The sequence below is a fragment of the Squalius cephalus genome, assembly GCF_949319135.1.
Source record: "Squalius cephalus genome assembly, chromosome: 23".
NCBI lineage: Eukaryota > Metazoa > Chordata > Actinopteri > Cypriniformes > Leuciscidae > Squalius > Squalius cephalus.
In genome coordinates, this window is record NC_137144.1 from 18,396,659 (window position 1) to 18,407,578 (window position 10,920).

At 37.5% G+C, this 10,920-nt stretch overlaps 1 protein-coding gene across 2 annotated transcripts in view; it reads right to left on the minus strand.

The window, feature by feature from the left end:
- Positions 1–6,465, minus strand: part of tead1a (TEA domain family member 1a) — a 38,939-nt gene extending 32,474 nt beyond the window's left edge. The window contains exons 1-2 of one of the 2 annotated variants that reach the window (XM_079859465.1): positions 6,307–6,459; positions 5,860–5,961 (exon numbers count right to left, since the gene is read on the minus strand). The gene's annotated coding sequence lies outside the window, so the exon portion shown is untranslated. Of the gene's footprint in view, positions 1–5,859; positions 5,962–6,306 lie in introns of both variants that reach the window. The other variant, XM_079859464.1, reaches the window with a different exon arrangement.
- Positions 6,466–10,920: the final 4,455 nt, after the last annotated feature.

Sequence of the window (10,920 nt, forward strand, 5' to 3'; positions counted from 1 at the left end):
ATTCAATGCAGTTTCGGAGGTCATACAAACCTGCTAATATCCAAGCGAAAAAAAAATATGTCTGTGAATTGCACTGCATGGACTCCTAAGGGGCGGCGGTATGTAAGCACCGTTGTTATTGCTTTCCCCGCGGCTATGTAATCCTCTCAACCAAGTGCTAATGACCCAAAGTGACGGCTGGACTTCTGGAAAGTTATTGTCCAGCGGGTAGAGAAAGCTGGCGTTACAAGACAATAATGCTAGAAAGCTTTTGCACTCACTTTCATTCAAATAAATCATTAGTTTAGCAACATCAGATTCAATGAGTCTAGAATCAAATCTGATCCTTTGTTGGTAACAATATTCTAACCAGAACCCTAAAATCAATGAGTGGTTGAAAGCAATGACTGATATTAAAATTCTGTACGATACAGAAGAGCTGATTATTATGTTGTGGCTAGTATTAAAATTCTATGCACTAAAAACTAAAAAAAAAACACTCAATCATTTTAAATGTTATATGTGAATTTAGGCATCATGGTGAGATTACATTTAACAGTGTTACTAAATTATCAGTGCTATTAATAAATGAACTTTGTGAGCATTAGATGACGGTAAAGAGCATGCACAATTAATTATCTGATATCTACTGATATTGATAAATTACTAAAAAAAAAATATTTACAGTGTTTACCGATAACCGATAAATGGCCGATATTAATATTTTATTTTATTTTATAAAATCAATACTACAAGTGAATTCAGGGGTCACAACATGATAATGTACAGTATAAGAAATGGATATTTATTTGGAGATTTGCAAAAGATTCATTTTTAACTGTTAAATTAGCCATTTTTTTATTTTTAAGTGAGTGTTAGATGACGGTAAAGGTCATTTAAATGCAAAAATGAGCATGTACGATTAAATTTACAATATCAACAGCAATAAATTAAAAAAAATCTCAAATAAATCTATTAAATATCTTTAATAAAGTACAATCAAATTCTGCCGATAACCGATATGGTTTCGATATATTGCGCATCCCTAGTGGATCAGATATTACAAACATTTCCTAAGTAACATTAGTGAGCAAGGTTGTATGTCCCCTCATGTTCCTGAGATATAATTGGTTGGTATAGGAAGGTTGATTCAGGACCTTGTCCTACTTAAATGATTAAATTCAGTGGCTACACTGCCAGAGGCCACGTACAAAGTCCACTTCCTTGAAGACAATCCATGAGTGGACCGGCTTCCTCTCCAGTGTTGTGGGTCAGACATGTTCTATGATCACTCCACAGGCTCTATTCTTCTGAGGCTGGCTATTTTTCGCTGAGTCAGATCCCGCTATTATCCAATGTCTTCCTGGGGTGCCACTCTCCCCACGCCGTCCCACAATGCCTCCTCCAGGAAATGGAAGAGACGACGTGCTCAAATAAGTGTGAGCTCCCGAGAAGCATGACCAGTGTTTGCTCATAACCTTTCCTGACCATCCAGCAGGGGACAAATACATTTACTCCAAAGGGTGCCGTGAACCACGCTCTCGTCCCGATTTACCACAGATACGGTTTCGCACAGAGAACACAGACGCTTCTTATAAAGTCTTTTCAAAACTCGCAGTACATCTGAAGAAATTGTATCAAAACAGATTTGCTCACCCTTTCTTGGCTAAATCTAGGACACAGCGGTGTCTTTTTTTAAATCTACTGTCCCAAAAGGAAAAGGTTTTTGTGCTTTGTTTTTTGTTAGTTCTGTTCAGGAGCATGTCTTCTTTTTTTAAACACTATCATCAAAAAGCATGTATTTCATAAACAAGGTACTAACTCTACCCTGAAATGCTATTTGAACAGCTGTATCAACTGTAAACTGGAGGGAAAGAAAAACTGTACGACCACCTCTGATTAATTCTGTACGGGAGGTGAATAATGGTCTGTTTAACTGGAACTCTGAGCTTTGCGTTTGTGACAGGAACTGACTCATTTAGTGACTGATTTCACTCTGACTCTCCCTAAGCTGTTGTTCTGACGTTTCCACTGAGCTGAAGGAACATTAAAGGAAAAACAAATTTGATAATAATAAAATAACATACACAAAGAAAAGCTATTCGGTTTTTACCAAACCACACAAAGCCATGATCTATACACAAACAACAATAACATTACAATTCCCCAAGCTGTTCTGCTGTTCTTTTTTCCTTTTCTCTTTCTTTTACTTTAGGATCTATCTATCTATCTATCTATCTATCTATCTATCTATCTATCTATCTATCTATCTATCTATCTATCTGATCTTTTTTCATAAAACTTTTCCAAAATAACTATATCTGCTTGTCCATCCATCCATCCATTCATCCACTCGATCAATCAATCAATCAATCAATCAATCAATCAATCAATCAATCAATCAATCAATCATAAAACTTTTTCCAAAATAACTCAATTATCTATCTGCTTGTTCATCCATCATCCATCCATCCATCCATCTATTGTTCAATATATCATTCTATCATCCTATTGTTCTATCTATCTATCTATCTATCTATCTATCTATCTATCTATCTATCTATATATTGCTCTATCTATTGCTATCTATCTATCTATCTATCTATCTATTGTTCTATATATCGCTCTATCTATCTATCTATCATAAAAAAATTCCAAAATAACTCAATTATCTATCTGCTTGTCCATCCATCCATCCATCCATCCATCCATCCATCCATTGTTCAATATATCATTCTATCATCCTATTGTTCTATCTATCTATCTATCTATCTATCTATCTATCTATCTATCTATCTATCTATCGTTCTATCTATCGTTCTATATATCGCTCTATCTATCTATCTATCTATCTATCTATCATAAATTTTTTTCCAAAATAACTCAATTATCTATCTGCTTGTCCATCCATCCATCCATCCATCCATCCATCCATCCATCCATCCATCCATCCATCCATCATCCATCCATCCCTCCATCATCCATCCATTGTTCTATATATCATTCTATCATCCTATTGTTCTATCTATCTATCTATCTATCTGATCTTTTTTCATAAAACTTTTTCCAAAATAACTCAATTACCTATCTGCTTGTCTATATATCCATCCATCCATCCATCCATCTTCTTTTGAGATAAAACTTGTTCAAAATCACTCAATTATTATTTGTCTGTCTGTATCAGGGAAGATATTTTTTCCCTCTTTATTTCACTCAAGTATCTATCTATTTCTTTCACACCAATTCACTCCAGTATCTCTTTTCTTCTTTCTGAAATCACTCAAAAACTTTTCCTCAAGCTAAGTCCAGCAACATTTACAAGCTAGCTAAAAGGCCGTCCAGCGGCCAGCCTGGAGCAGACGTGCTGACGTCAGTGGCAGAGTTCCAGTAAGGGTCTCTCTCTGGCTGTCCTCGGTCTCGTGGAGTGGTGGGTTGTGTGGAGAGAGCCGTCCTTTTGTGACAACAGAGTTTACCTCAGGGCACGGCGTGGGCCTCCCGCTGCCCCGGGCCACAGAGGACACCCTATTGTTCCTGTGTTCCCTGAACAAAGCCGGCCACCCGTGCCCCTGCTACACACAGTCCCACTGAGCTATTGTTCTGCTGACAAACTCTCAACCCAAATTTCATTACATATGAATTTTCCTTTGTCGCCCCTTCAGGCCCCCCTCTCGCGTTTGCTCCGACAAATCTTTTCGGGTTTCATATAGCCCCCCCTCTATACACCCCTCCAGTTATCATGCAAGACTTGTGATTTTGAGCATGCCAAAAGAAAAAAATGAAACTGCAAGGAACACATGTAACTCATAAAAAGAACATTATATTAGTCCATATGGTCAAATTTAGCATCAATCTACACTGAAAACCATTTCACTATATTAAAATTGCTAATTTCTCTTCTTTTGATAAGCAAAAAAAAAAAAAAAAAAAATTCTCATTCAATGCTAGTCATAAGCACCTGTTGCTTTAAAACTTGGCATCTTGGAATATCTGAACTTATTTCTAAAAACATGACGCAAGAAAACGGCTTAACGCTCAGCAAAAACTTGGGATTCTTTTTTGACTTTTTCATTTAAAAAAAACAAAAACACATTTTTTGAATGAAAACCTCAACAAAATTTAGGGGATATTTTTTATACGCGTGATCAATTTAGCTCAGCTTTGCTAGCATTTCTCTTATCAAAAATTGAAATTATATTAAACCACAAAAAAAAAACAAGAGTAATTTGTTCCCTAAACTGTATGTAAACCAAAGGTATTAATTACAAGTGCCAAACTATTGTACTTTGGCTACATAAACACAGTCCCTCCTTTACTAAACTTACTCAAACACCCTCTTTGCATAAAAAGACATGTAAAAGAAAGGACAAAATACAACATAATGGTGTTGATAAGCTAAATTACCAGATAACATCGAGGCACACACAAGCCATATGGTGCCTCCACCACTATCGCCTGTTGCTGGCATAACAATGGAGTTGGCTAGATGAGTGGCAGCAACAGTCAAACAAATGGCCGTTCCTCTGAATTAGTCCAGCGCCAGAATGAATACACAGTTTAGCATCTTTCAGCCTACAGGTGCGCTTAAGTGGCAAACCAGATGTCAGCATGGGAGCGGGACTGTTTGTGGAGTAATTCAGCCGCTCCACGAGCCCCTGCTTCAATAACAGCAGGAACAATGAAGGGCCCCTTCCCCCATTTTCCCACAATCCCGTGCTCCCAGAGGAAGCCGTGACTAGAGAATCAGGCACTTTTTTTCCCCCCTTCTCTGACAAAGTTTTAATTCTTGAAAACAGAAAAAGAAAATAGCATAATTAACTAATTGATTCTCTTCCTCTGAAAGGTTATGTTAGTGCAGTGTTAAACTCATAAAGGAAGAGAAGAAAACAAAAAGTTCAGATTTCCGTTTCACTTAAGTGGCCATATGTTCCTACACTTCAAAATACTTCAATTCAAAAATGAATGAAAACTGTCACAGATATTGATTTTTAATACTGATATGAAGTCAAAAAACAGTGTTTAGGAGCTAGCGTAAGAATGTATTTAAATTTCTTAAAGGGTTTATCTACTCTGTTTACATAAGTTAAATAGACTGGAAAGTCAAAACAACAAGACAATGGCGAAGGGGGTCGATCTCATCTGAGACAACAAACCTCTGTCAGACAGCAGTTGGGGGGGGGGGGGGGGGGGGGGCAAACAGCAAAAAAGAAAGACAAAAAAATAATACTTCAAATTCACTACAGTATAAGACATGTACTTGATGTACTACAGTATGTCCTACAGTATAAGACATGTAGGCTACATAATGTTTACAATGAAACACAGTTATTAAACTTTTCACAATGCTTTTCACACACAGATTGCACAGAATGAATTAAGTCTTCCAAGTCTGGTCAGTTAGTTTAACCCTTAAAATCTTTTCAATGCATGCTATTTAAATGTCAGACAGTAAAATTGAAAATCGCAATAAAATTGGAAAATAGCATAATGTCACTGTTTCTTCAGTCTTTTAGAGGGAAATATGACAAATGAGACCAACATATGACACATGATACCCAAAAACAATGCTGTCTAGGTAGGCAGTTTTTGAGACAGTCTTAGACCAGAGACTAATTTTAGTCTGAGGGCTTTCTAACGTCCAGATTAATTATTAACAGGGGCTGGACCATGGACTTTCTCCCTAATCCTTTATTTATGTACACAAAACTAGCGTTTTTCAGGAACGCAAACGGGAGCGGGGTGTTAACCGGACCAAATAATCGCCTAAACATCCCCAAGTCACTGAGGTCAAGTTAATAACCAGAAATCAATGACACTGATTCAGTCGTGCCAGAAACATGAATCACAGCGTGAGGTTTACTATTAAAGTAAATATGAACTTACTGTTACAACGAGATCGTGGTCAACTAGTTGGCATAGATAGAAGCAAAAAGTGTTTTCTGAACCTCCACAAATGATGAAAATCTCTGCGGGTGTTTGCACAATCTAAAAAAAAAAAAAAAAAAAAAAAAAAAAAAAACATTAATCGCTTTATTTAACTAGCCTACCCCGTTTGGCACAGTGTATTTTTTTCCCGGTTTTCATCGTGAAAGGCTGCTTATTTTTGTCGTGGCACTTTAAGAACTGGGAATAAAACTATATCCTCTATTCTCTCAGTATTTATCTCCATAATGTACAACCCAAAACACATAAAGTATTAGTATAACTAGTAGCAAAAAAAAAAAAAAAAATCTACCATTCTTATACTTAAAAAGCAATTTTATAGAAAATCTAAATAGCGTTTATAACTTCACACCGCTTTTAACAACTTAGTATAAAGCACAAACGTACCTCAAGTGTTTTAAATGTGTCTGATGCAGAGTAAACGGACCGAGCGCACGCTCTGGTTTATTTCCAGCTGATCACTTTTTTTCTTCTTCTTGTCGGAGCGCGAGAGCGCGACAATTCTGCGTATCTAACAACGATGTGAAGTATGCGCGGAATGAGGGCAAGAATGAAATGAACGCGAAGAACTGAGTTTGCGTTGGGGGCGGGGCCAGAGTGACGTCACTCGCAGAACTCCTCAGCGATGGGAGGGGCTGAGTGTGTGTGACTGAAGTGGTGAGGATTTTTTGATTCATTAGTGACTCGAATCTTTTGAATCCCTTCACTGAAGACTGAAGAGATTCGGGTTTTTTTTCATTGAGTAGGCTACAGTGGCCCTTTTGGGATCGGTTGCATAGCCTAAACGGCAAATGGTCTTACAAGGTGGTCATCCATTTTTTTTTTCTGTAAGACTGTTTATAATATTTTAAAGTCAGTTACATTAAAGATTGGCCTAATTTGATACTGAAAAGTAAGACTGATTACTCCTAAATAACTGCTAGTTGGTCACACTAGTTCTTAAAGGAACACTCCACCGTTTTCCCTACTACCATGTGTCACCATACTTGGTCGTGTAACTACTCGTGTAACTGTATTTAAATAGGGAAAACGTGGAGGTGTTTGGTCGCTTCTAGCTTCATCTCTGTTTGGTTCCTAATGAATGAACTAGGCTAAGCTAAGTTCTATCAAAGTGTCGCCGCGCGCCAGAGCGATTGAGTGCACGCACTGAGACGAGAGAGGTATCAACTCGTCTTGGGAATAGCATAGCTTAATATGAAAAAACGGTGGAGTGTTCCTTTAAGAGATGGGCTGCGTCCGAAATCGCATAGGCCTACTCTCTTGAGTAGGTAGCCTACTTATTTTGAATAAGTAGTAATTGCTTCACGACCGCTAAAAAAAGTAGGCTATGTTCTATGAATGTAATCTGGATGTAGCTACTACATTAATCATGTTGTCATTATCAGGTGACCTACCAGCATCAGTTATGTCGCTTCACTGCCATTCATAAATTCTCTCCCGTGGCCTTATGGGATGGTAAAGTGTCCATCGTATGCAGACTTCAGAATCTCACTGGAAGTAGTTGGTCTTCCGGATACTTTTTGCCTATTCTTTTATGAGTAGGCTACTGTGAATTCGGACATAGCCCACTTCTTTTGTCACATACTGTTTTTCACCTACTACTGTAAGCAAGTAGGGAAGAAGGCTATGCGATTTCAGATTTTGCAAGTGGGAGAAGTTAATTTGATTAAAGATTAGGGCACATGAATTAAAAAAAATATTGGGGGATATTTTTTTTATGTCATTCTGAAAATATAATTATATTTTCTTTAAATAACATGTTCACCCTAACTACAGGCCTTACTATAGGCCTACTCATACTGTATCATATATGTGATATTCTGCAAAACAACAAGATTTTAAACACCTTTTTTCGTTAAAATTGATATCACTTAACGTGAAATCCGTTTTCTCTCAGGTACGTGATCAGTGTAAGCTTCACGGTGAATACTTCTACATCACTCTCATCAACGTAGTCCGTAGCAGCAACAAAAATATATCTTGACTTTATCTAGTGGTTATTTGGGGGAAAACATAGGGGGACGTTTTCACCCCACTCTACCCTAAAGTTATAATAAACACTGTGATATTCCATAAAAAAAGGAGTTGTCCATTTTGATTTCATGACGACTTTAAACAACACCGAAAATGATCATTGAAGTGACTAAAAATGCTTCATAAGTAGCTTACTTTCTATACTTTGTCAACTGCTGGGCATAACAATTATAGAACATAGAAAAAAAAACAAGAATAGGCCTAGCTTAGATAAATTAACGGTTTGGTTTTTACATTTTAGTCGTACACGTTTACAATTTTTCGCAATCAAAAATGGCTACATTCCCACCTGGGGTGATGACGTTACCAAGATGAGACGGACGTATTAAACAATTACATACTGCCCTCTCGTATAAAAGCAAGTCACCCAGACATCTTATTTCAATACAGTTAGGCTACATTACATTACATTGTGTAAAATGAATGAGGAAATACAGAAATAAACATTAAAGTTACCACTGGATCCACAGAAGGGTTGTTAACATTGATAATAGAATACAGTCAGTCATTATATGTACCATTGCCATCTTGTGGTAAAAACAGACATAGGCTGTAGTCAAGGAAATGCTTTGTTTCTACACAACGTGGGAAACAGAAGCTTTAGTGATTCATTCAAGTAAAATGATCTACTTGCATTTACACAGAAATGTATGCACGTTTATTTTTTCCATCAAGTAGGGTAAAAAATGGCTAAATTATATATAGGCCTGTGTGTGTGTACATAGCCTACATTTCGTTTCTAATTGACAAAATAAATGAAAGTGCTTGTTATCAGTTTTAACTTTGCCATGTTCGAATCAAACGTAGTTAGTCAAGCTGGCATAAGCTGACTCTCATCTGATCCACGTCTACCCTTAGATAATACCCTTCTCCATCCCCAGCTCCTCCTCTCATCCACAGTCAGGACTTGGCCTTCACATATTCCTTTATCTTGATTTTCCTTGTCACATTCAATTATTGTCATTCAGAACTTTAATCATATCTGCAATACATTTATGTTGGTTCTGTTCTGTTTACCCTTATCACTGCTCTCCCATACCGCCAATCCAAACTGTATGCTACCTGTCAATCATCTTTGATTCAGGCTTGATTTGAAAGGTTAGGAAGAAAAAGGAACAGTGAACATATAACATCCTTAAAAATCAATGTGTGCTTTTACAGGAAAAGCGAGCAGGAGCAAGATGAAGAGGTGTAATTAAATGGTCATATAATTGGATCTGAACAAGCAATGAAGCAGCTTGTTAACTTGTTACTGTTACCCAGTTAGAGCAAGCCGGCCTGCCTGAGCCTGCCATTAGCAGAATGTTGCTCCCATTCTATAGGGATGCAATGAACGACATGAAAAGGAATCAGAGAGGAAGACCTTGTGCGTTTCTCTTTCCGAGGATGACATTCACAGAGGAAGGAGCACGTACTGTATATAACAAATAAGTTCAGATGTGATGCATTAATCGGAAAAGAATAAACGCTCTTTAGCAGATTGGAGGTCATGTCTTTCCTGTAAATGTTTTATAAATGGAGTCCTCAGAGGCATGTTTGATGTTCAGGATGAATACCCTTCTACCTTTGATGTTCAGTTGAATTTCAGGCCAGCGTAACTTTGAAAAATCCACACGCTAAGGGTCCGAACCGTCATGGGCAAACAAAAAAGGTGAGAAAGATGGAGAGAGAGAGGCAAGAGAATTAAAGAAAGAAAAATCAAATGTTTAAGAGCAAAATAATTGCAACCTAATGGAAGCAACACGACAATTCAGGACCATACACACGGATCAGTCAATTACCCAGGCGTCCTTTTTGTAATTTCCCCCCCTTAGATTACACTAATCACCCGCTTTTGGGAGAACAGGAAGTCAGAACATGTATGGTTCATTTGTAATGTTCTTTTCCCATATTTAAAACAAACAGAGCTACATATAGCGAATCATTTTATATTTTCACTGTTTATCTGTTGAATCTTCATTATGGAAGACAATTTTAAAATGAAGGAAAATGTATTGTAACAACTTTCCCTTTGTGCTAGACATAATTGAAAAGGTTTGTTTAGCTGTCATTAGGAATTTCAAGCGAAACAATTTTCCATGCACATTTAGCATCAGGTTTTTCACGCTAAAAATTCACCACATTGACCAACACTACAAAATAGACCTTTCTTTGTCGGATGCGACCATCTACTTTTCAAAGTGATCAGACTTCCCACATTTGACTGGGGGACCATAAAATTGGTCAGAACGCCATATAGGCTTGCATTTAAAAGGGGGCCAGAATATCAGAGACTTGGATGGGGTCTCTTTTGATTTTGTCCATCAGGAAACCACTAGCAACAGCATAGAAACGCCCAATTGTTGAGGTAAATCGACATTTTCCTCAGGAATTTCAAAACCTTATTATACATAAAGATCTGAAGTTTTCTAAAGCAGGCACAAGAATTTCAACCCTTCAGGTAGAAAAGTCATTTTCTGGAAAATCCATCCATTCTGACTAGAAAAATCCATCCAAGATTAGAGTATTTTCTCCTGTATAAACCAACAGTATTTGTTCAGACGTCTCAAAACAGATATTCCGTATTAGAATGCTTATATTTGTTATATTTATTGGTTGTTATAAAGCACAAGCGCTCGAGCACTGTAGCATATGGAGTCTGTCAAGATCAAATTAGACCGTCATTTCGATTTGCAGCCATTTTGAAAGAATCCAATAAGAATGTTAAAGCGATTTTTCAAGCACCGGTTCCCCATGTGGATGTGGATGGTTTTGAATGGAAGTAAATTACCCCCAAACAGCCTTCCACTTAAACAAGGACAAAGAGGCCCCATGTCTGCCGGTCATCCCTGCGGTATTTTGAACGGCGTAAGCATCTGTTCCAGTGAGTGAAGTGAACAGAGTCTATCAGTGACAAGACGGCTTAAAGTACAGCACTCAAGAATGCAGCCGTGGAATGGAAAGATAAAATCTGACAATCACAATGGG